The sequence below is a fragment of the Apodemus sylvaticus genome, chromosome 10 (assembly GCF_947179515.1).
Source record: "Apodemus sylvaticus chromosome 10, mApoSyl1.1, whole genome shotgun sequence".
Classification (NCBI taxonomy): Eukaryota; Metazoa; Chordata; class Mammalia; order Rodentia; family Muridae; genus Apodemus; species Apodemus sylvaticus.
The window spans coordinates 12,625,694-12,652,220 of record NC_067481.1 but is presented as its reverse complement, the minus strand read 5'-3'; the positions used below and the strand labels follow the sequence as shown (position 1 = coordinate 12,652,220).

Sequence of the window (26,527 nt, the reverse complement as noted above, 5' to 3'; positions counted from 1 at the left end):
TCAAGGGATGAGAGAAGTCACATCACTGGGGGTGGGGAGGGGGTGAAGAGCTGACACAGAAGCCTGAGGACTTGTTCCTGTTTTCTTCTTGAGAAGTAGACAATGTGCTGTCACACTCTGAGGGACACATCTTCCTGAGCACCTCTTGTGTTTGTCTCTGTAGCTTCTCCTTTTCCTTCCTCCCTACTTTCATGTGTGTGTGTGTGTGTGTGTGTGTGTGTGTGTGTGTGTGTGTGTGTGTGCCTGTCTGTTAACTAGAGCTGAAGCTGGTACAGCAAACCTCTTATGCCAGCTATATTTGAGGTAGAAACTGTCAGGTTGCAAGCTCAAAGCCTGCCTGGGCTACAGAGTGAAATCAAGGCTAGGTTTGACAACTCAGTGAAGCCCTGTCTCAAGAATTATAAAGTTAAAAATGGGTGAGGATATATCTCAGTGATATAGTGGTGTCTGACATGTGCAAAGCCAGAGGTTTGATCTCTAGTACTGAGAGGAAGGAGAGAAGGAGAGGGAAAAGAGGGAGGGAGAGGGAGAGGAAGAGGGAGAGGATCTGTTGGAATGAGTTTTTCTTTATCCTTCCAGTGCAAGTTAGTGTGGATAGCTGGGTGGAGACACCCCTGACTATCTAGAGACCCTGAAGAGTGCTTTGCTTGCCTTCAAGGCTAAGATTTGAGCTTCCTCTACTTTGCATGTGTCTCTGTTCTCATCCTTGTTACCTGATGGATTCTTTCCCGTGGAATTCTGGGGACACCGGTTCAAATGAGCCATCTGATGAAGGAACGGAATCTAATCCACCTTCAAGAATCACATGAGCAGGCTTTTGTGGTCGTAGCCAAAATGAGGATTTCAGGAAAAACAGGGGAGAGTGGTGATGTCCATATTCATCTAGAGACCCAAGAGATGAGTGACTATTGAGTCAGCCCTCAGTTATCCGCCACCACCACCACCCCGCCACCCCCCAGCCACACCTCCGTCCTTTGCTTCCAAGCCTGAACACATACGTGGTCCACATGAAGTAACTCTGTAGCTTTATCAGAAAAAATCCTACATTGTAATAAATAGAATTCACTGCAAGTATTTCTAAAATCTAAAAGATTTTCATAAATCTGACAGTTAGGCTCAAAATGGTCTTAATTTGGAGATTAAAAATGTAAGATCCACTAGACCTTCTGGATTCTGTTTTAAATCCTAGTTTCCTATTATGCAAAGGAAGAAGATCTCAAGAAGCAATGGCCGGCTAGATGAGATACTTGGAAAGAAGATGTAAAAAGACGTAAGAAAAATGAAAGGCAGGCTTGTAGTAAAGGACGAGGTTTGCGGGCTGTTTTGAGAAGGTGCTCGTCACAAACATCTTGGTGGAAATTAACCCATTTGAGTGTTATCATTGCTTCTGTCTTCCTGGCTTTGGACATGGTTCTCTAATATTCGGCAACTGAACTGCGCTGTACGGATGGGGGATGTTAGAGCTCAGGCACCCTCCTCGCCTGGGCTGGCTCTCTGCAGATCTGGCCCTTTGATGTTTTCAGTTTGATATTGTCTGTACCCGTTTCCTGCCCTGACTGCTGTGGGATTTCTGCATTTCACAGGATTAGCTTTTTTGTCTGCTATTCATATTTACTTTCTTTTTTTTAAAAAAAGTGAACAACGTCGTTTCTAGTCTTATATTTAAGCTTTGTAAAAGAGTAGTACACAAAAGTCAAAGAATGGGGAGATTTGGGATTAAAGAAAATTCTTTGTTATGTTAATAAAGTAAAGGTGGTATTAAAGCAGGAAAAACTGAACATGTGAATTATGTCTTTATGGCTAGAAAAAATATTGAGAAAAAAAAATAAAACCAGGAGCCCTCTGAAACCATGAGAGTACTTAACATAACTTCTCTAGCATGTACACACACTTTACTTGTTGGGATTTTGTCTAAGCTCCACCCCACACCTACCTGGCAATAGCCAGGTATGCCCCGCCCCAGAGATCTGACCCACTATAAGAGGGGCTACTTGCTCCTCCTCTCTCTCTTTGCTCTCTGCTCTCCCACACTCTTTCACCTCTCTGCCCCTGGGGCTCTTCCCCCCTCCACGTGGTCATGGCCGGCCTCCACTCTCTATTCTCTCTCTCTCTTCTCTCTCTCTCTCTCTCTCTCTCTCTCTCTCTCTCTCTCTCTCTCTCTCCCACTAACTCCCATCCCCTTCTCTGAATAAATACTATTCTATACCATGTCCGTGTGTGTATGTGTGGTCCCTCAGGGGCAGAGGTGCCCAGGCAAGGGTCCGCCTGGACACCTTCCCCCACGCCGCCTAGCCACACTCACCTAACCTGCTATACTCCCCCCTTTTAAGCCCTTTCATCTTGCTGCCCAAAGTCCTTTCACTTGGTGCGTTTGGCCGGGAACAAGGAACACCATGGGATATTAAGCCTCTTCCACCAATGGGTAAGTCTTACACCCCCACTGGTCAGAGCAATAGTCTCTGCACTTCCCGTGTTTCTCCGCAGGACCACCGCTGTTCTGTCCCTCCTTCCCGGTGGAACTCATTGGCAGCAGCGGCAATGCCCCGGCGCTGTGAGTGCCACTGGGCTCGGCTATCTAATTCACCCCGTGTCTTATTGTTAGGATACAAAACAAGCTAAACCACAGCCTCACAGAGGTCGCGCACATGCGCACACACGTCGCTGCTGGATAGCAGCATTTATTCTACAGGTTCCCCTTGTTTTCCTGCGCGCTGGCATGGCGGCCTGGGGGGCTCATGGCACGCTGGCCATGGTTGCAGTTGCTCCCGGGGGCCTCACGCAAACCTTCCTGTTCCCTGCTGCCAAGCCCCAGCCTTGGCTGTGGTTGCCAGAGCGCCTCAGCAGCCCACGCCAGACCCCCTCCCTCGTCAGAACTGCAGCTGAAGCCGCCGCCACTGCAGCTCTGCCCCTCCTGCGCCGTTGCTAAGATACAAAACAAGCTACTTCCCAGCCACTGCAGGCTACCTAACTTCTGACTTCCGCTGCTGACAGGAAGTTCTGCCCTGCCCATGCCCGATCACTAACTTTCCCCGCTACGGGGCTTTTTTCGCTGATAGTCTGTACCATCAGAACCGCCACAGGTTCTGGTAGCACAGCTGTTACCCATGGCGAGGTCTCTCCAGGCTCTCAGAATCGGTTGGCTCCATCCCTGCCGAGCGATGCCGCCTCCCCACCGCAGCAAGCCTGCACTCCTTTCCTGTTGCTGCACCCCACCCCCTACCACTATACTGTCCAGCTCTGCTGGCTACAGTGCAGATTTCTAGGGCCTTTACCTGCAAAAGCCTAGCCACAGCCCATGCCCAGCTCCACACTGGCTGCTAGGATGCTCCATCAATTCTACCTGATTCTCTCACAGCTCTACGGCTTCTCCCTACCACCCTGTCTTCCCTCTTCTTCCCTGTGTGGTCTCCTTCCCACCACTCTCAACATCCTCTACTGTTAATACAGCAGGCCATGACTGGTCTTGTAGCCACGCACAGGCAGGAGAAGCAAGGTTCGGGGACCGGGTCCCACAGCCAAGCAGTCCACACTGGCTTCCACAAGTATGTGTGCTACATGTCAGGTTCTTCCCTCTACCAGATTAGAAATTTAAATAAACATTAACCACAATAGTAAATAACCCTTAGCTTTTAAATGAAGTCTGGCCAACCTCTTTTGGAACGAAGGGTTTCCTCTCATGCCTAGTCCACACTCCTGCTTAGGACTTCTAGACCCACCCTCGGGTGTATTCTAATCCAGAAGTGATCCTGAGTTTCCCTTTGGCTTTTACAGCTGTCCTCGAAAATCCTGGTCCAGAAGGGACGCTACCTCCGGCTTTTCTAGCCCCAGCTCCCAAGGGTCCTCACAACGCTCTGGACTCTTTGGCGTAGCTGCCTTTCAGTTGTTTCTGCACTCTTTAGGACGCTAAGTTTGCAGAACAACTCCCTCCCCTACCCAGTGGGTGCTACTTGTCTTCGACTATATACTTTTAAAATTAACAGTCTGGTAAATGATAAAGAATCTGAACCTCACTTATTCTGTGTTCCCACACCCTTAACTCATTTGCTCCTATAGCCTGCGTGCTCAAGTTGATGTTAACAAGCCTAAATCTGCCTAGACAAACTCATTTTCTGTCACCACAATTTTATCCATTGCTGCCAGCTTTCTTACTCTGATCCTAGCATCTTTACTAACCAAGGCAATATACTTTCCTCTACCTATGCAACCTGTCAAAGCTACTTAAGATTTCCATTCCTAGTCTCTCTTTAACTATTGCTCTCCTATCTTGTGCTCAATCTTGTCAGAAGTTTGTTATTAGATTTAAGACAGACAGAATTCCCAAAGGCCTGACAGCTTCTCCCAGGAGGTCTCAGAAGAAAGATGGACACCGCCACAGGATGCTGCCTGAAAGAGTGCAGTGGACACAACTGGATACCTTGAGTCAAATGACTTAGCTAAACAAAGGTAAGTCATTTCTCATGTCATGGGTATCCATTCCACAGAGAAAAAGCTGTGCATCTTCTGTGCTTGAAAGCCAGACAGACAGCCAAAGCTGCCATGGAGACCAGAGACCACAAAGAACTGCTGGCTACTGGGATCTGTCATTCTTTAATAATATAACTGCTAAGTTATTGTTTATTCCTCAGACTTCTGACCACATTGACGGCTAGACAGTTATCTCCTTACCTAAACTCTGTTTCCATTAAATGCTTCATATTTCCTCTTCTTGCTCTTTCACTGTCCCAACCTTCAATTCTATTCCTTCTGATCTACAAAGGCTCATCTTAAAGACTGTTTATGTGGTTAACTCATGTTGTTATCTCTTTAATAAACTTGTTAGCTACAGAAAACCTACCCAGATCTACTGCTCATGGACCAAGTAGGCTCCATCCAGATAAGTACATCTGTCCAAGTTCCCACTTTACTACCTTTCCAAAGGGTGGGATTCCTCTGGGTTTAAATTGTACATCTTAAAAAAGGAAATTTTTCCTTTCTCCAAAATGTACTTAGTCTTATTCCCTACCTATACTAATGTGTTCCAACATCTTGTTAAGTCCAGGCCCTTGCCATATCCAGGACAGCTCCAGAGAAGCAACCTTCAGATGCTCCAATCTCCTCTCAGCTTCTCCAGATGCAGACAGCTTCTACTGGACCTATTCTCCTGACCTATCTTCAAATGGTTCTACAAACCCTGGACAGCAAAGAAGCAGCCAGTCCTCCTGAGACTGGACAATCACCCTCCATACCCCTTTCTCTAGGTTCCCCAGAGACATGTCGCCCCAATGTCAGCATGAAGCAGCCAGATCTCAACAATGACCCTATTCCTGCTTCGCTGTATTCACTGTCACTTCTTTTCTTTTTCTTTTTCTTTTATTAATTAACAAAACATTGGGGAATGTTGGGGTTTTGTCTAAGCTCCACCCCACACCTACCTGGCAATAGCCAGGTATGCCCCGCCCCAGAGATCTGGCCCACTATAAGAGGGGCTACTTGCTCCTCCTCTCTCTCTTTGCTCTCTGTTCTCCCACATTCTCTCACCTCTCTGCCCCTGGGGCTCTTCCTCCCTCCACGTGGTCATGGCAAGCCTCCACTCTCTCTATTCTCTCTCTCTCTCTCTCTCCTCTCTCTCTCTCTCTCTCTCTCTCTCTCTCTCTCTCTCTCCCTCTCCCTCTCTCTCTCTACCACTAACTCCCATCCCCTATTCTGAATAAATACTATTCTATACCATGTCTCTGTGTGTGTGTGGTCCGTCAGGGGCAGAGGTGCCCAGGCAAGGGCCCGCCTGGACACCCTCCCCCACGCTGCCTAGCCACACTCACCTAGCCCCCTATACTCCCCCCTTTTAAGCCCTTTCATCTTGCTGCCCAAAGTCCTTTCATTACCCTTGAGCTCTACGGAGCCTCACCCTTTTGAGATAGGATCTTAATAAGTTTCAAGTGGCCTTGAGCTCTCTCTGGGATTCAGGTTGCCCTCTGTTCTGAAAATCTGAGATTACAGGCCCAAACCACTAGGCCCTGATGATAATAATATTTTCATGTCATGATACTCTGGGAAGATTGTTAAAACTACAGGTAGCCAATTCCCTTTGCTGAGAAATTGCATCAACATCTTTCTGGCAAGAACTGTCCTTCCTTCCATACATTTCCCTGCGTGGTTCTGATGTCCAGCTAGGATGCAGAATTGCTAAACTAGCTAGTCACACACAAGTAGCTATAAATACCCATCATCAGCAGACCCACTTAGGAATGAGCTTTCTAAAGCGATTCTTACAAAGGAATAAGACAAGGGCTGAAGCCAGTGGCTTAGTGGTATAGCATTTGCTTAGCATGTGCGAAGCCATGATTTGATTCCCAGCATAACATATTAATAAACAAACAAACAAACTTCAACAAAGAAACAAGCTATGACTTATAGGATATGAAATTCAGGTCAGTGATTCAATATGCAAAATGTAGATTTCAAGTCTGAATGACCAAGGACAAAGAAAATGGAAGAACTGATTTGGCCAATGGTAATGAGTTGGCCCATCTTCTTCATGTTGAAACCAGAGTAGTTCTTGAAATATCAATAATGCACACATTAGGAAATATGGTTGGGAAATACAATTATTGCAATGGTAGTCTATTTTGATCACATGTTACTCACTTGGCAGAACTTTTTCAAAGTACATCATCAAGGCCAGATATAAAAACACATCAAATGCCAGCATGAAATTGGTTGCTATAATCAGATTTGAGCCACTGTCTGGATCAGGGGGTGTGTTAGAATATAAATCATAGTCCACGTGTAAGAGCTGAAAGTTTTAAGAAATGAAGAGAAATTAGATTTATGATAAAAGTTTAAGTTCAAACTGGGTTTGACAGTAAAAAATTAGTCATCGGCTACTTTGCTCTGTGAACATAGAAGAGATGCATATTAGAACTCCCAGACCTCTCATGGTATAGACATATGGGCAGCTATAATAGTAAGTGCCATGATATGAAACTGGAACATTTGGAAAAGGTGAGGAGGCATTCAAAGTTGGCATTTGTGCTCAGACTTAGAATTAAAAAAAATTACTTAGTTACTTTTATTTTGTGTGTATGAGTCTTTTGCCTCCAAGTTTGTGTTTGTGGTGTGTGTGTCTGGTATCCCAGCAGGCAGTTGTGAACCACTATATGTAGGTTTGGTGAACCCAACTCTGGTCCTCTCAAAGAGTGCAATTACCCACTGAACCATCCCTCCAGCATCCATGCTTCCTTACTCCCCTGCCCCACACTTTCTAAATGGCTTGTTTGCTGCATCCGATCCCCTCAAAGCTTTAAAAGGTCACTTTTGTTAAATCAGAGAGCTTATGCTAGGGCTTTAAGTCTTAGAGCTTTGCATGTGAAAATGATTGCAGGTTAATGAGTTCAAGAGAAGAAAGATACTGTCAATAGGTAACAGGTCCTCACCTGGGTCATTCCTAGTGTGAAGGCAAAGGGGCTAAAAAGACTGAGAGTCCATTCCACAGGTGCAGGGAGGTATCTGTACAGGGCTGTGAAGCCCAGACTTCCCCAGAAGATGGTGAGAAGAAACACAGTCAGGCCAGTGAGGAAAGACTTCCTCACCAAGACACTCATCAGGAAGGTCAAAGCAATCTAGAATGAGAGCAGACCCAGGTAGCTTACATTTATTTAACATAATATGGTAATAATAACAAATAACAATGATGATGGTGATGATGATTATGGTGATGATAGAAGGGATCTAGCATATGAACACACAAAACTATGTCTTGCAAACTGTGTTAGCACAGTACACAAAAATGTGCCTGTCTATGGAGTTTTGTGTACAAACAGAAGATAAACCTACCATACTTAAAATAATGAGCTCTTTGAAACAATGCTTAATTCTTGGGCTAAGAGGTAGGCAAGGGGAATTTTAAATCAACTCACCAGAGACAATCCGTAAAGGAGGAAGAGGCTAAGACAACCACGAAGCTGGGCAGAACGAAAAACTGGACAGATTTGACAACAAGTGCCAGAGATAGGGCCATAATGAAGACAACGCCAGCATAGAGCAGGCCCCAGGATAGCCTGGTGTGGGAATAAAATTCTCTTTTAGTCTTTGAAACACGGCAGATAAGGAGGATATATGATCCATTTTAAAATAATTTTAAGATTCATCCATTTGTTCATGCATACTTTCATCTTTTAGTATTCCATTCATTCATTCCTTCATTCATTCACTTATCCATTCTTCAGGTACTGAGTGCTTTAGGATATGCAACGATGAGGTGTAAGCCCTGGGACAACCTTGGGGACAACAAATACTCTTTTTTAAAAAAAAAAGATTTATCTATTATTATATGTAAGAACACTGTAGCTGCCTTTAGACACACCAGAAGAGGGCATCAGAACTCATTCCAGATGGTTGTGAGCCACCATGTGGTTGCTGGGATTTGAACTCAGGACCTTCGGAAGAGCACAGTGCTCTTAACCATTGAGCCATCTCTCCAGCCCCAACAACAAATATTCTTTTTCCCACTAAGCATTCTTCTAAGTTCGACAATTCTATTTCTCTTATCTCTAAATTATCAGCGTGCCTTTTCTCATCAATTTCTTTGCCGTAAATATTCTATGAGATGTATAGCAAAATAAAAATAATTAAAGACCAATATAAGACAGCTGCAAAACCAACAAAACAATTCTCAGACATATGCCAGTTGCTGTGTGTAAGAGAATGTTTAAGAACATGACAAATGTTAAATCATAAGATTCCCACCCCAAGTCTATGCAGAAATTCCATTTTAGTATTTTCTTGTCTTACTGATGGAGAATTTGGCAAATGCAGATGTTAGATATGATTCATGCCCAGAGGTGTCCTTAGGCTTCACAACTTTTCTACATTTTCAACCAATATCAGTTCAACAAGGCAGTCAAAATGTAATGATCATAATAGTAGAAGGGATCTGACATATAAGTATGCAAAATTTTAGGATCATAGTACAAGCAGGAACTCTTTCTGAGTTGTTTCAATACAGTTGGCTTGGTATCCATTTTATTTTCTTCTCTATAAGTGCCACCTCCAGCTTATGCCCTTCCTAGATGCTTGTCTATTCCTGAAATGACTCAGTATATAAAGATCGAACTGTCTATGCCACATCCACAATCCCATTCTGCTGACCCATCCTCTCAGACTCGTCCATCCCCTTCTGGAGTCCTGAAAAATCTCTTGACACTTGGTGTCTTCCATCCCATTGACCCTGATCTAGTGGTAATGCCACCTGTGACTGTCTGCAACACCAGTATTTAACTTTCCTGACACTGTTGTCAGAGTGCATAGCCATCCAATAATTCCTGTTTCACAACTACTTAGCAATCCTAAATCCCAGGTTCTTTACTTCAAGCAGAAAAGCACAGAAATGACAGCCAGCATCAGCATGGCAAACATCACACCAAGGTCTATTTATTCCATGCAGAGGGATAAAGCAAAAAGCTAGATAGTTATTGGTTCTAACAAACATAGGCCAAAATGCCCACTTTCTTGGGGTGCCTCATTTAGTTGTTTGCCCTGCATTTGACTCACCAGAATGCTGGATCTCGAAGACCCATCATCATCATCCAGCCCTTCATCCTTTTCCTCTCTCTTGCAACATTGATTGACGCATAATAGATGATTGGGGAGAAGGAAACGATGCAGGTGAAAATGAAGAAATCAGTCCGAATTCCATCTTGACTGACAAAAGGATGGATCTTCATGTATTTCCCCGAAACTGACAGCAGTTCCTCCATCACCGAATGGTTTGTGGTGGTCTGAAAACATAGTGATATCTGTTAATAAAACTTGCAAGATCATGAATGACACGCTCTGTTTTAAACCATCCCTTTCCGGGAATCCCTTACTGGCCTACCACAATCATCTGCTAGAGGAAAATTCCATATTCATGTCCTGCCACTGATCTACTTGCATCTTGCTCAGGCACTCTGAGTTTACCCACAACAATCAGATTTCACCTCCTGTCTGTAACACCCCAGCTAACATTACCACAGAACAGTTTGAAATGCCTTTTCTAAACTTGTACGTTCAATACATCTCTTACCTCAAGTCTCAAGTTGAACTATCATTCTGATCAGAAATTATCCCATGGCATTCTGGGATATGGTGATATGGTTTGAATGAGAATGGATCCTACCCATTTATATGTTTGAATGTTTGGTCCCCAGTTAGTAGGGCTGAAGACACTGATGCTTAGTGGAACAAATTAGATTTTATGGGTTTAATTGCCCCACCCCCAAGGAACAGGGGTAAGACAGTGGCACTGAATTACCCAAGGCAAGGTGAGTATAGTAGTTATCATAATGGTTTGCAAACACAAAGTGATTTGTAGAACTATTTGGGAAGGATTAGGATGTGTGGCCTTGCTGGAGTCAGAGTGGCCTTCTTGGGGGAGGTGAGTCACTGGAGTGTGCTTTGGGTTTTCAAAAGCCCGTTCAGGTTCAGTCATATGGTCTCTGTATGCTGCCTCTGTGGATCAGAAAGGAACACTCAAAACTACTGCTCCAGCACCAAGCCTGTATGACCATGGACTGCTGTGATGATTATGGACTAACCCTCTGAAACTGTGAGCAAGCCTCCAAGGAAATGCTTTTTTAACATAAGAGTTGGTTTGGTTATGTTGTCTCTTCATAGCAACAGAACACTAACAGAACAGCCCCTATTGTAGACAGCATCTGCTTTGATGATTTTCTTTCTACACACATGGCTTCCTGATGAGGCTGATACCATGCAAGAGGAACTCTCCCTCTAGTTTCTGCTTTGTTATATAACATACAACAACTTTAGTAACTTTTTCCTTGAATGAATGGATTGATGAAAGAGGAGGGCTAGCCATGTGTATTTTCTTCCTCGTATCCTCTATGCCTCTGGTGATTTGTCCTGTGTACCAGCGTGCATTCAACCCGTTGCACTTACTTCGATGATGGCAGCATTGATGGCAGCTTGAAGAGCAACAAATCCTTCCTTCCAGAATATTGATATCAGACAACCAACATCTTCCTGATTTCCATAACAATGAGCTTTGTGGACAAAAGAAACCAGAAGCATAGACCATAGGTTATTTCCACCCTGAGGAGAGCAAGCAGTGGACTTCACAACAGCCCCCAATTCCAACTGCTCAAAAATCTATGAAAACATAAATTCTGTGTGTGTCAGACAGAACCATCCCAGGCAACCATCCACCTTGAATTATCCCAGCACTCTTTCTTTTTTTTTTAGTACTTTTAAATTTTTTGAGCTTCTAATTACACCAAATCCCCCTTACCTTCCCTTTCTCCAAGTCCTTTCATGTATTTCTCTCTGCTTTCTGGTGTGTACATATATATCTCAATATATATCACATATATAACTACATGTACTATATTATATATAAAAGCAACCTACTCAGCTTCTATAATATTACTTCAATTGTGTTTTCAGGACTGACCTCTAGGTATCTGAAAATCAATTAATGGCTCTTCCCTATGGAAGACTATTTTTCCTGTCCTTAGTATTCCTTAGTTGCCTGTGTTTCTGTGTCGGGCATAGGCCTTCCAAGTTTCCTACATCCACATTAGCACGTCTATCTGTGTCATACTTGGGTAGGTCATGTTGGTAAGATTTCATCAATATAGCTCTTCTGACCTCCCTAGGAGACACAGCCTCATGGAAAACTTCCTACTCCTGACTCTGAGAATCTTCCCACCTCCTTTCACACAATAATCCCATTTAAAGGTTGTTTTTATTTTATTTGTATTATATTTTATTTTATATGTGTGTTGTGTTTGAGTTTGTCTGTTTGCTAACTACATGTTTATTTAATATTATCATGTAGTTAATATTAACTACATGTTTATTAATAAGTAATTCTAGCTCCAAGAGATCCAATGGCCTCTGAGCACCCAAATATAGCACACACACACACACACACACACACACACAAATAGAACACAAAATTGGGAGGTGATCAGGGAGGAGTTATGGGAAGGAATGAGTGTCAGATAATTATGATCAAAATACACTGCATGAAGTTCTCAATTAATAGAAATATTGTATTGGAAAAATATATATACCATCTCATAAATATATATTTGTCAGCCAGGATAGTCTGTGATGTGTGTATTAATTACTTGTGACTTTGCTTCAATAAAATGCCTGAAAAAATACAATGGAGGGAAAGAGGGAATTATTTTGATTCACATATATCTAAAAGAGCTTTCTCAGGCCAGATGGGCAAGTTAACATAGGATCCCAAATTCCAAAGATGGTGAACTCAATATTATAGTTATTCAAAGGTAAATTTTCTTTCTTCTTTTAATTTAATTTCTTTCTTTCTTTTCTTTTCTTTCTTTCTTTCTTTTCTTTCTTTGTTTCTCTCTTTCTTTCTTTCTTTCCTTTCTTTTCTTTCCTTCTTTCTTTTCTTTCCTTCCTTCCTTCCTTCCTTCCTTCCTTCTTTCTTTCTTTCTTTCTTTCTTTCTTCTTTCTTTCTTTCTTTCTTTCTTTCTTTCTTTCTTTCTTTCTTTCTTTCAGTTCAGACTTTTCCTCCGGAACCCTAGACAACACAAACAACCTTTCATCCTTCCTCTGATAACAGCTGATCTTGTCCGCTGCCTTGTTGACTATGCAGGTATTTTGTCTACTCTCTGGATGTTGCTCTGCCGCTCCCCCCCCCCCCAGCCCCCAGAGTCATGTAGCAATCTCCTCTTTTCCGAAACTCAAGATTTCATTTGTCCTAAGATTGTTTCTAACATCCATGTCTCTCAGTTCCTGTGCCAAGCAAAATTGTATAGATAAATCCAATAATCACATGTTCCCCTTTTACCAAGGAATTTTGAAACTTCTTGGTTCATGTAGCTTTAAACATTTGTACAGCCGTTTAGTCTGTGGACATACCACCCAGAATGTGGCCGATCTCATCTAAGAAGTTTTCCTATTTCATTTATACATATTTTACAGCTATATACTACAAACTAAATACTATTAGTATTAATTGTGCATATGCATATACATTTGTAAATGCATACACATTTTACAGTTATGTTACAAATGACACTATTGTATTAAAATGTATATCTACCTATATGCTTCATATACATCTAAGCATATATACATCTAGCCATATAAAGCAATCATATATGGAATATGCTAACACATGTCAACACAAACAGACATCTTTAGAGGTTGTCTAATTTGACATAATAACATCTATCCTTATGAATGGGTCAACACCATTTAAATAGAGAGTAGTAGGGCTGTGTAGTTGAGAACTACCTTCATGGTCTCCGAGTTCTCTCCACTTTGGGAATCTCCATCCAGTTTGGAATTTCAGTTGATATGAGAATGTATCAGAAAAAAATACTTTTATTATTTCCTCACGACTTTCTGCTAATTCCTTGACATGTTCTTCATCCAACAGTTCCAAAACTTTTCTATCTGCAGAGGAGAGAGTGGGTGACACTGTTGTTAGTGAATGATGGAGGGAGGCAATGTTTGAGACGTCAAGTCTGTCATAGTTTATGAAAGTTCTTCACGGAAGCAATGTTGAATCAATTACTGATGTTGACTACGTTATTGAGTCTAAAAGTCTGGGGACGATATTTCTAAAGTTATATTGAGGCATGGTCAAAAGAATAATTAATAAAAGTTAATTTTTATATATTTGATTATTGTGCCAACTTGAACAAAATATAGTATTTATGGTACCAGCTAAATTATTTCTACAGCTGTCATTTTAATAGATGTAACGTGGCATAAATCAGACACTGGTTTATGGTGAATAGAAGCAGCAATACATTATTATATTCTTTTAAGAACCCAAATTATACATTTTTACAAATGTATGTGTTTTGCCTGCATATACATATGTGTACCATGTAAGCCCATGGTACCTGCAGAGGTCAGAAGAAGGTGTCAGATGCTTGGAACTGGAGTAATAGACAGTTATGAGCTGCCCTAAGTGTGCTGAGGACACAATACAAGTTCTCCGAAAGAGCAACAAGTGCTCTTAATTGCTCAACCATCTCCCTAGCCACCCTGATAATATGTTTAATAAGCTAAAACAAACAAACAAACAAACAACCCCCCAAAAAAGAATAATGGAAAAGTTCAAAATACACCCAGTGCCTTTATTCGTATCTCTAAAACAATCTTTTCTGTAGATACTATATTCAGTGCTATATATCTTGTTAACACTTAACAGAATAAAACAGATGAGAGTCAAATCCTAACCCTTAGATTACTATAGTTATAATATATCTTATATATATTATAGTTATAGTATACTATAGGTATACCATACCTGCCATGAAAGCAGCAGCAGCTACCTTCTCCATTATCTGTTGTGTCATGTTGGTGACAGGCATGTACCCTACCATGAACTTGGATTGTCTAAAAGAATCGACTCGCCCCAGATCCTTGGTGGGCACTGAAGAAAAGTCAGTAGCTTCATGACCATGAGGATACAAATACAAGAAGAGCAGAAGGAGCAGCGAGATCATCCCCTCCTACGCAGCCCAAGAACAGGGAGAAAAGTCACAATTCCAGATTAGTTATCCATAACCATCAGAGAGAAAAATCATGATTCCGAGGTATTCATCCACAACCATTTGGTCATCAAATTTTCCTCTGGGGAGCCAGGAAAGGGGAAATCATTTGAAATATAAATAAAAAATATATCGAATTAATAAAAAACTCCAATGTGTCTCAAAGGCAAACCACTTGAAATAGATTTTGTGTGGCACAAAATCATCAGTAATACCAGTCAGTTATTGGTAGGAACATGAATGCCTCGGGCCACTTAGTGCTTGTGCTGAGGCAGGTCCTCATGAGGAAGTAGAAAATGTAACCAGCTGTCATTTACAGTATTCTCACCTAGTGCTACCTTGGCAACCAGTTCAAGCCATCTTTGATTTGTTGAAAATCTGGGTATTGAAGTGGCAGCATGCCACAGCTAGAATATAATGATTACACACTATCCTGGCTGGTTTTGTGTCAACTTGACATGAGCTGGAGTTATCACAGAGAAAGGAGCCTCCTTTGAGGAAATGTCTCCACGAGACCCAGCTATAAGGCATTTTCTCAATTAGTGATCAAAGGTGGGAGGGCACCTTGTAGGTGGTGCCATCTTTGGGCTGGGTGTCTTGGGTTTTATAAGAAAGCAAGCTGAGCAAGCCAGGGGAAGCAAGCCAGTAAGGAACATTCCTCCATGGTCTCTCTGCACCAGCTCCTGCTTCCTGACCTGTTTGAGTTCCAGTCCTGACTTCCTTTAGTGATGAACAGCTATGTGGAAATGTCAGCTGAAAAAACCCTTTCCTCCCTAGATCTCTTGCTTCTTGGTCATGATGTTTGTGCAGGAATAGAAACCATGACTAAGATACACACCAAGACTTTTTTAAAGGGTACTCAGCAGAATGGTGGTCATCTGAGGGGTGCCACATTGCTTTGGTAGCTATTCACAAATTCCCAATAAATTATTTTGTTTCCCCAGTGCATAAAATTAGACATATTTTCAGAATATTTTTTTTTGGCACTGAGTATATGTCCAACCCTTTCTGATATTTCTGAAGTAAAAATTTTAAACAAGAAAGAAATCCAAGGGCTGAAGAGATGGCTCAGAGGTTCAGAACACTGGCTGCTCTTCTAGAGGACCCGGATTCAATTCCCAGCACCCACATGGCAGCTCACAATTGTCTGGAACTCCTTTTCCAGAGGATCCAACACCCTAACACAAACATATATGCAGTCAAGACACTAACGTACATAAAATAAAGATAAATAAATTATTTAAAAAAGAGAGAAATTCAAATGAGAAAATGGCAAATATCCCTTTTGCTGGGTTGTTTGATTTCCCAGTTTTAGACTAACAACAATCCTAACTCTTGTGTCTATGGGTGGTAACGCTAGTGAGATGTGTGACCAGTGGCTTTAAAAGATGTTTGTTGAATTCTGAATTTCTGGCCGGGGTTATTGCTTTTTAAACCAATTGAATGAAGTTTCTTTAAGCATACTCATGGCCTTAAAAACAGTCCCTGCTGTCTGAGGGAGGTTTACTCTTTTATTTGTTTTTTTGGTGTGTGGGGTGATATAGGAGAAAAGCACATGCAATTCTCAGGCAAAATACATTTATATCATCAGCAGTCAGTGGCAGAGACACTAAACCATACCATCAAGGTCTCTCTTTTCAGTCTCCATTTTTTAAGAAGGTTCTTCTGTAATAAAGCACAAGTTTGTTGGTGCACACTTATCTCTCTCTTGATCATGTTGCCCTGTTTAATGAGAAAAAGGGCAGAGAAAGCAGAATAAATCAAGTGGTCATGAGGAATATAGCCAATGGGGGAAGAGTAACCTGATGAGGCCACTGATCTAAATGAATGCTAATTACTTCCCCAAATCCTGAATCTGCCCACTGTTTATCTGTGGCACTCCCAGCCACCAGTTCATGCCTCTCAGCTCTGAGTTTATCCTTCATAGCTTTCTCTACAAAGATGGAACTGGCCTTTTGACGTTTAATTTTAATACTAGCTGGACTGATGTCAAGATTTGTCAGCAGAGGACGTTTTCTTCATCTGTTTTCTATTGTTACATTAAAATAATGAGGCTATGTGCTTCACAAAGGAAAGATGTTTATTTGGGTCAATTTTCATCTTGGCAAGGCCTTCTAGGCTGTATCACGGTACAGTACAGGGACAGGAAGGGAGAGCTAACATATGTCACAAGATGAGCAACAATTTCTTCTAAGAGTGGTACCCATACTTACCATTTCCTCTAGGGTTCCAACACTCTTAGCATCCCCACACACCAGCCAAGTGCCTAGAATGTGAACTCTTGGAGAGTTTGGGAGACAAATGGAATCTAAGCTCTAGCAGAACTGGAGGAGCATTTTAGAGAGAAGAGGCCATCCTTGGCTCCTGGTGGTTTGTTGGTCAGGCTTATCCAGGAAACACACTTTCTTACTGCTCAGATGAAATGGTTCTCTGCAGTGTAAAGTACATGGAGGCTGCATTTTCTCTAACCTTGACTTTAGCCATGCTTTCTCTCTCTCTTTTCCATTCTCTATCTCTCTCTGTCTCTGTCTCTGTGTGTGTGTGTGTGTGTGTGTGTGCCCCAGTGTAGGGGGATGCTAGGGCAGTGAGGTGGAGAGTAGGTGGGGAGTTGGGGGAGGCACCCTCATTGAAGCAGGGGGAGGGGTATGTGATAGGGGGTTTAGGAGGGGAAACTGGGAAGAGGGATAACAATTGAAATGTAAATCAATAAAATCACCAATAAAAAATATCCCAACAGAGCAAGGAGGGACTCCAGGGGCCCAACCCCTTGCTTAGGAACTAATGGCAGTTTAGAGCTGCTGAGGGAGGAAAAGTTGCTGTTCTTTGTGTGTGGGGGGGGGGCAGGTAGGGATTGGCAAGTTGTCCCTGGCCTGGTGCAAGACTCCACACAAATATGCATATGGGTAGCACTGGTTTTATTCAGTGGTTCAGAAAAAGAAAGACATAAAGTTGAGAGGCAGATATGTTGGGAAAGGAGTGGGAATGGCATAGGAAGAGCATATAAATAAAACTATTTAAGAGACTTTAAAAGAATGATTAAGAAGGAAGGAAGGGAAGAAGGAAGAGAGATAGGGAGGGGAGGAATGGAGGGAGAAAGGGAGGGGGAAGGAAGGGAAGAAGGAAAGACAAACTAATTCCAATGACCCTAAATTCCAAACTATTGGATCAAGGAGAGTTAAGATTTTACACTGCTAAGTTTTCTTCTATGTAGATTTACTCTCTAGTTACTAGTTTATTTCTCTAGTAATATTATATACTTTTTTTGATTCTCTACAGAAGACATTGGATATTGTGTGCTTCTTGCTTGCAGTTAGTATTATGTATCGCATGCATTAATAATTGTTGATTTACAGAAATTCTGATTGTATATACACTCACACATGTGCACATATATAACACATACATATATATCTTGTCTCTTAAAGTATGAATGAATTCTATAATTACTGTGGTATTTTAAAGACAAGGCCCCCTAATGACAGAGAAGTCGTCTTAAAAATCCCCCTTTAGCTGTTTATAGAATAACTTGACCTGTGTGTAGGGAAGAACTGTTACTCAATTTGAAGGCTTGCAGTGCTAGCAGGTACCCTTACTGAGACAAGAAAAGAATATTTGTTAAATCCTAACCTGACCTTGGGTTAAAACTGAGGTCAGCCTACCCTTCAGGCATCTACAGTACTGAAGGAACTTTTGCTAACCTGCTTTGCGCAGCTTCTGCCATTACAAGGCTTTCTGCTTCCTGATCAAACAGGGGGGACACCGCAGTGGCACAATTGGGCCCTATTCTTATTAAAAGAGTAAGAATACTTGCTTCCATCCTTGCTAACAGCCATGGCAGGTATATCAAGGGGATGTGCCAAACTTGTGGTTTTTACCTTTGGCCAGTTCTTCTTCAATAGTATGATGTCACCCATGTGGACATAATTGCTTTTACCTAGTTGATTTTTTTTCCTCCGTCTAGAGTTCTATGACTATTATTGAATTGAAAAGCTAAATTTTAAAACAACTGGAACACTTTACCAATGAAAATTCAAAATACAGAAGGTGTGGTGGTGGTGGTGATGGTGGTAGTGGTGATGGCGGTGGTATGGTAGTGTGTGGTGTGTGTGTGTGTGATGGGTATATATGGTGTGTGTGGTATGTTTGGTGTGTGTGTGGTGTATGTGTGGTGTATGTATGTGTGTGTGGTGTGTGCATGTGTACATGTGTGGTGTGGTGTGTGTGTGTGTGTGTGTATGAAACTTAAAGTTGCAGATAGTGTGAGGATAATCAAGACTTCAAGGGCAGCCTCTTCATAGTGAGTTAAAGCCAGCCTGGGAGCATGATGTCTCAAATGAACAAACAAAATACACACACACACACACACACACAGAGAGAGAGAGAGAGAGAGAGAGAGAGAGAGAGAGAGAGAGACAGACGAGACAAAGACAGGACAGGGACAGAAAATTAATATAGTTCTGAATACAATATTTAAATACCTTAGAGCTAAACAATCACAGTTTAAGGTCCGACGTCTTGTAGCAAATACACTGTTAGACTTTCAAACTGAACTTTATTCAAATTTAATCAAGTTTTGGATGAAACTCACATATGTATTTTATTACTCTTGTTGTTTTCTCACATGATTACAGTTTTTTCTCCCTCTGCTCCTCCCAGCTCCTCCCTGCCTCCCCTTCCATCCAGATCCACTCCCTTTCTGTCTCTCAGTAGAAAAGAGCAGGCTTCTAAGGGAGACTCAGAGATCCTACAGAGCCTGAGTTCCTACTAACATTATAGAAAAGATTTCATTTATCCTGCTATGGAATTATTCGTGATTTGTGCCATAGAATATGGGAGCTACAGACGGATGAATCATTTCTGAGACCAATTAAAACAAAACAGGTTAAAATGTTATTCATAAATTCACATGAACACTCAGGGAGATAAAATGCTGTCTTCTCACTATGAAAAACAAACAAACAAATGAATGAACAAACAAACAGTGCAATGAAACATCAAACAACAACAACAACAACCCCCAAACAAACAAACAAACAAACAAACAAACCACTGGCTCATTCAACTCACTCTGTCTTTGTATTCACCAGGCCAGGTCTGTGTGGCTCAACAAAAACTTCAAATTCATAAAGAACTCATCCTGGCCTCTTCTCTTGGGTAAGAACAGCTCAGCTAAAACATCATCTCAATTTAAGAGATACATGAACATTTCACCACTAGGCATGGCATTATAGGTCAAGTCTTTATTAGGATATGGAATGCTCATTGTTTTCCTGCTTTCCTGAAGTCTTGATTCATAATTGGATTGCATCTTATTTTTGCATCTTAGCAAATGCTTTATCATATCCTGATATTTATATTTAATAGAACCTGCTACTGTCAATAGATTAGTCAGTAGACTAATTTTTTTAACTCTTGCTTGTGTCTAAAAAGCCTTCCTCATTCCTCATAGGTCAGGTTTTAAGTTCTTTTGTCTTTTGAGGAGGGCTCTCTTTGTAAAACCTTGGCTGTCCTGGAACTCACTATGTAGAACAGGTTGTCCTCAAACTCACGGAGATCCATCTGCCTCTGCCTTCTGAGTATCACTTGACAGAACATGTAGAAACCATACCCAGAGGATAGGCACAGCCCCCAGTTGATGTTGTGGCCAACCAGAATCTCAAAATTTTTAATCCAGAATTGTTCCTGTCTAAAGGAAATACAGGGACAAAATATGGAGCAGAGAGGGAAGGAAAGGCCATCCGGAGACTGCCCCCACCTAGGGATCCATCCCATCTGCAGACACCAAACCCAGATCCTATTGCTGATGCCAGGAAGTGCTTGCTGACAGAATCCTGGTATAGCTGTTCCCTGAGAGATTCTAAGGGCACCTGCCCAATACAGATGCAGATGCTTACAGCCAACCACCACACTAAGCAAGGGACCTCAAGGAAAGAGTTAGGGGAAGGACTGAAGGAGCTGAAGGGGATTGCAACCCTATAGGAAGAACAACAATATCAACTAACCAGACCACCCAGAGCTCCTAGGGAATAAACCACCAACCAAAGAGTACACAGTGCTTACCTTTAAACATTGGCTGACATTTTAAATGTTTGATTCATAAAATACTGACAGCTGTCTGCTGTTTAAAACCTAATTAATAGATAATAATATTTTTAAAATTAACCAAATTGTGTATGAACCTTTCCTTTGGACAATCTCTCACTATGTTTTATTCTTATGTTTAATTTTATTTACCTCTATTCTAATTCTACTTTTAATATTGTTATCAAGTTTTACTAAATGGATAAAGATTTCTTTCTTTCCTCAATTTCATGTCTTGTTCAAAGCATATTATAAAGGTAGTCTTTATAATCCTTATATCTTTAATGGTTTCTCTTAATTTTCCCAAAGAACTGTAATTTATTTTATAAAAATTTAACAGCTTTTATTATGATTTATTTTTTACAAATACTATCTACATATAGGAGCTCTCTGATAGATTCTAACTGATCCAGTTATTATATAGAAATGTGACTCTACTTTTAATCCGAAGTAAGCACAAATAGATTTATGTCTATCAATAATAACACATTAGCTTTCCAGGGAAGAGAGGTTTTTGTGGTGAGGTCTTATATCTGGGAGGCAGAGGTAGAAACTCCACCTGTAGAAGCTTCAGACTGGCTTCATCTGGGTGGAGAGTTCATGATCCTTTGTCTTGTGAGTGAACGGATACACAGGAAAGCATCTCAGAGGCTTTCCCCAGAACTGGCTGAAGAGAGCAGCATTATACTGCCATAGAGATTGCTCAGCTGAGCACAACTGGTTTTCCCACAGGAGTACAGCAAACCACAGCTTTAGGTAACTCAACACTGAGTGAAGGACCATCTATGGGAGCGAGCAAGGGTATGTATGCTTGTGCGTAAATATCAGTAGGTGATTTGATAAGGGAATTTACATGTATATTTAATTAAGCGGTAGTGTAAAATCTCCTGCAGAAGATGTTCTAGTGCATAATAACACCTCCTGCTCCAGCTTCAACAATCAATACTGTGCAACATGCTCTGGTGAGCCTCTTCTGAAAACTATGGGATGTAAATGCTCTCCCAAGGCTTTCTTCCTGAGGGTGGAAACAGGATACCTAAACTGAATTAAGGAAGGGAAGATTCCCCAGAGTCTGAGGCTGAGCAGATTTCTGGGAAGCGTGCCAGAGGTGTGAATAGCCCATGGCTTCTGACCACAAAGTTAGTAGCTCCACTGTAGATATTACAAATTTAGGTTCTAAGTCCTGAGAACTGAAGCAGTTGGTAGGGATGAGGGCCACATGGTGATTCACAGTGACAAGGAGTGGGCAGGTCCTTACTGAAGCCCTCCTCAGGTTCACAGAGAGCTCGCACACTGGTGGATTTTCTAGAGTCACAGCTCAGGTGGTAAGTCCTGGCCAGTCTAATGGGAGACCGAATGGCTGAAGCAGGCTCAGGGATTGTTGCCACAACCCCTGCATGGGGCTGTTAGAGGAGTTGGGAGGGAAGGCCTACAGACCAGGAAGGAAAGGGCGCCACCAAGAGCAGACAGAGCTGCATCAGGTTGTAGTGCCCAGTGTATGGGAGCTAAGGAGCCTCCCAGAGTGTTCTCAGAGGGGACTGTGTAGGCTGTAGGTGTAGCGGGAGTTGTCTAAGTAGAGATCTCAGTACACAATCAGGCACAGCCCCACAGGCAACTGTCATCTGTCTGCAATGTCTTCGATTTTATTTATAAATTAAAATTACCTCCTTGTCTGTTCACTCCTGGTGTGTGTTCTGTGGTTTGTAGCAAGACTGAAGACTTGAACCCTCCTTATCCGTGGAGTACATAATATCCAAGATGTTTAAGTGTGTAAGTGTGTGCGTGTGTGTGCGTGTGTGTGTGTGTGTGTGTGTGTGTGTGTGTGCGCGCGCGCGCGCGCTGCTAGGGAGAGAAGGAGGAATAGGGAAGGGGAGGGAGAGAGGGAGGGAGAGGGAAAGGGAGAGAGCAAGGGAGAGGAGGAGGGAGAGGGGGAGGGAAGAAGAGTAGGAGAGGGGGGAGGGGAGGAAAGAAGAGGAGGAGGGGAGGGAGAGGAGGAGGGGAGAAGAGGAGGAGGAGAGAGAGGGGGAGGGAGAGGGGAGGATGGGGGGGAGGGGAGGTGGGGGGGGAAGCAGAAGGGGAGGTAGGGGGAGGGCGAGGGAGATAGAGGAGAGAGACTAAGTTTTTCTCCTCCCTGTTGCTCTGGGAACCAGACACCTCTGTCCTTCTGGATGAGCATTTAAAGTTAGACTGTGAGCAGAAGGGAGAACCTACAATAAACATTTCCCATTCTGATTTCACCCATGGTGACAGAAGCCTCAGAGATCCTAGGACAGACACAACACAAGTGTTCTGTGAACCCTCTTGGGAAGCAGTGTCAGAAAAGTTGTTAACCCTGGACTGGCAAATCACAACATGAAAGCAAGTAACTCCAGAGGCAGTGCAAGCTTTCCAGTCAGTCCTGAAGTATCAGCTCCTGACAGTCAGTCTGTAGGCCAGTCTCAGCTCATTCCTACACTAATTCTACAGCTAGGCAGAGCGTCATGAATGCGTATTTTAAAGACGTATATTTTAATTCAATACCCTACTCTATTTAATATTATGCACCAGACACCAAAGCATTTCAGAATAATAGCCCATTGATTTTTAAAAGCAACTTTGGCACAGATGGTTAGCATTCGGCTCATAAAAGGGTTTAGATTTTATGATAACAACAACAATAATCCCGATGCCCAAACAAACTGGATAAGGAAGACAAAATCGCAGAAACTTACTTTTGGGAAATGTGAAGCAATGACTCCTGAAGGAGCGAGGATTCCCGAAGCACCATTTATTCACTGCCTCTGTTTAGAAAGAAGTGAGTCACCTTCCCCCTCCCCCTGCTCTCAAGCACCTTTCTAGAGTTTAACTGTTTGCTGTCCGTGAGCCAGACTGCTGAAAGCTGCTCCCAGTGGGAGTTTGGGATCTCGGGTCTGGGTTGGTCTTGCAAAACCCCGCGGTCACGTGACCGTGCAAGGCTGCCAGTCTTTTACCGCTGCGCAGCCAGCCCCCGCAGGGCAGTGCCAGTTATATTTCATCACCTGGCAATGTAGCTGTATAACGGAAGCAATTCAATATTCCCAAGCTTGCAGTATGCCTACGCTTTTCTGTTTGATGTTCACTGGTGATGAGACCTGAGAGCTGATAGTAACATTTAATGCTTTGCTTTTAAACTGGAAGGTGGTAAATCAGAGAACTGGGTCATGGGAGGAAAGCTTTCTCTCCACCCTTAGCCCTGGGCTTCTGACTTCTTCACTCAGGATTTTCATTCCTATTTCTCAGTTTTGCTTTCATTTAGTTCCCTGGTGATTTTTTTTTCCAATTTCCACTGAGCTTCAGTCTTGACTATTGATTATGGAATACATTTTAGCGTCTTAATTCTAGATACTGGAGATGGTTATCTCGTATGTCCCTTCTGCTCCTGGATGAAAGAGATAAATATCAAGGGTCTTCATCAAGTGCTGTCCATATTGCTGTTATTTTTGTAGGTTGATTGCCATTTACTTAATATACATTAATTATATGTTATGAATGCACTATTTATTATATATTATTTTTATTATACATTACTGTGTAGGATGCTATTATTTTTCTGACCGGTATAACTGTAACATTATTTATCTTGGGGGTATCCAACAGCTATTTAATTGAACACTAGACCTTCTCAATCAGATGGAATTTGTGCTTGATATTCAAAACCTAGTCAACTCTCTGTGGAGGGTTGACCAGGAGGTATCCAGACCCAACCCATGATAAACATCCATAATATAAGTTCAGGGAACATCCTGGAAGAAGAGATGTAAATCACAGGACTAGGCTGTTGTCTGCTGGAACCTAACTTCTGGACAGGATTGCTACTCCTATGAGGTTGCAACAATATATCTGCTCAAAGAAGACTTACATAATGACAACACCAGTTGACATGACAACAGGGAGGGGGGAAATTTCCCAAGGGTCCATTCCTAGATAAAAAGATATAGGCAACCAATGGCAGGTGAGGAACAGAGAACCAGTTCTCTCCTGAAATCAGTCTCCTTGTAGTTTATCCAATTCTAAGTGATCAGCCCTAAAGACAGGTACATATGAGCAATAGTAAAGGGCTTTAAGTGTGTGTGTGCAATAGTAATTAAGAGGTCATGAATATGAGAGGGAATTGAGTGGACACACAGGAAAAAATTAGAGGGGAAATTGTGTAAATGTAGTAAACATTTGAAATTCTTACACAATTGAAAAATAAATTCACTATATTGTCTTTTGTTTTTCGAGATAGGGTTTTTCTATGTATCACTGTGATTTTTCTTTTAAAAAGTTGTATTTATTTTATCTTATGTGTTTGGATGTTTCGGTTGTAAGAGTGTGTGCATGTGTATACATCACGTGCATACCTTGTGTCCTTGGGGTTAAGAATTGAGAGTCAAATCCCTTGAAACCGGGGTTACAGATTGCAAATTACCATATGGGAACAGAATCTGAGTCCTCTGCAAGAGCCAACAGTGATCTTGACCCCTGAGCCACCTCTCCAGTCCCCATCCCACCTTATTATTTTTTTTTTTAGTCAATGAACTTAAGCTTTTATTGGTTATTTTATTCATTTACATTTCAAATGTTGTCCTTCTTCTGGTTTCCCCTCACAAACCCCCATCCCATCCCCACTTTGCCTCTAAGAGTGTGCCCTCCCACTCATCCACCCACCCACTCCTGCCTCACACTCTAGCATCCCCTATGCTGGAGCATCAAGCCTCCACAGGATGAAGGGCCTCCTTTCCCACTGATGCCAGATAACGCAATCCTCTGCTACATATGTAGCTGGCACTATAGATCAATTGTTGTATACGCTTTGATTGGTGGTTTAGTCCCTGGGGACTCTAAGGGTTTCAGTTAGTCGATATTGTTGTTCTTCCTATAGGGTTGCAATCCCCTTCAACTCCTTCAGTCCTTCCCTTAACTCTTCCATTGGGGTCCCCATGCTCGGTCTGATAGTTAGTTGTAAGTATCTGCATCTGTATTGCTTAGGTGCTAGTAGACCCCCTCAAGGGACAGCTATACCAGGCTCCTGTTAGCAAACACTTCTTGGCATCAGCAATAATGTGGGTGGGTTGGTGTCTGCAGATGGCATAGATCCCAAGGTGGGGCAGTCTCTGGATGGCCTTTCCTCAAGTCTCTGCTCCATGTTTTGTCCCAGTGTTTCCTTTAGATGGGAACAATTATGTGTTACAATTTTTGAGATGGGTGGGTGCTCCTATCCCTCAACTCTGGGCTGTGCCTGTCTACTGGAGGTAGAGGGAGGGAGAGATCTGGGAGGTAGAGCCAGGCATGGTGGCACACGCCTGTAATCCCAGCACTTGGGAGGCAGAGGCAGGTGGATTTCTGAGTTCGAGGCCAGCCTGGTCTACAGAGTGAGTTCCAGGACAGCCAGGACTACACAGAGAAATCCTGTCTTGAAAAACCAGAGAAAGAGAGAGAGAGAGAGAGAGAGAGAGAGAGAGAGAGAGAGAGAGAGAGAGAGAGAGAGAGAGAGATCTGGGAGGGACAGAAGAGGGGAAGGAAAAAAGGGGGTCAGTATCAGGTATAGGAAGAGACAGGAGGTAAGTCCAGAGGGTCAGGAAAATGAATAGAAATATGTAGCACTGGGGGTGGGGTGGGAAATAGAGTGGGGGTGTACTAGAAAGACCCAGATGCTAGGTAAGTGAGAGGTTCCCAGGACCCAGTGGGGATGACATTAACCAAAATACCCAACAAAGGGGAGCTAGAACTTGTAGAGACCACCATATTTTTTTAAGGACAGAATCTTTCATCTGAACCTGTAGCTCACTGAATTGGCTAGAATGTCCAGTTAGCAAGCTACTGAGATTCTCCTGTCTCTGGCTCCCTAGATTAGAGACAAAAGTATATTAATGCACCAGCACTTACATGAATCCTAGGGATGTAAGCCTGGACTTTTATGCATATAA

At 42.4% G+C, this 26,527-nt stretch overlaps 1 pseudogene; it reads right to left on the bottom strand.

The window, feature by feature from the left end:
* The window catches only part of LOC127693647 (ABC-type organic anion transporter ABCA8B-like), a 79,632-nt pseudogene extending 56,130 nt beyond the window's left edge, over window positions 1–23,502 (bottom strand).
* Window positions 23,503–26,527: the final 3,025 nt, after the last annotated feature.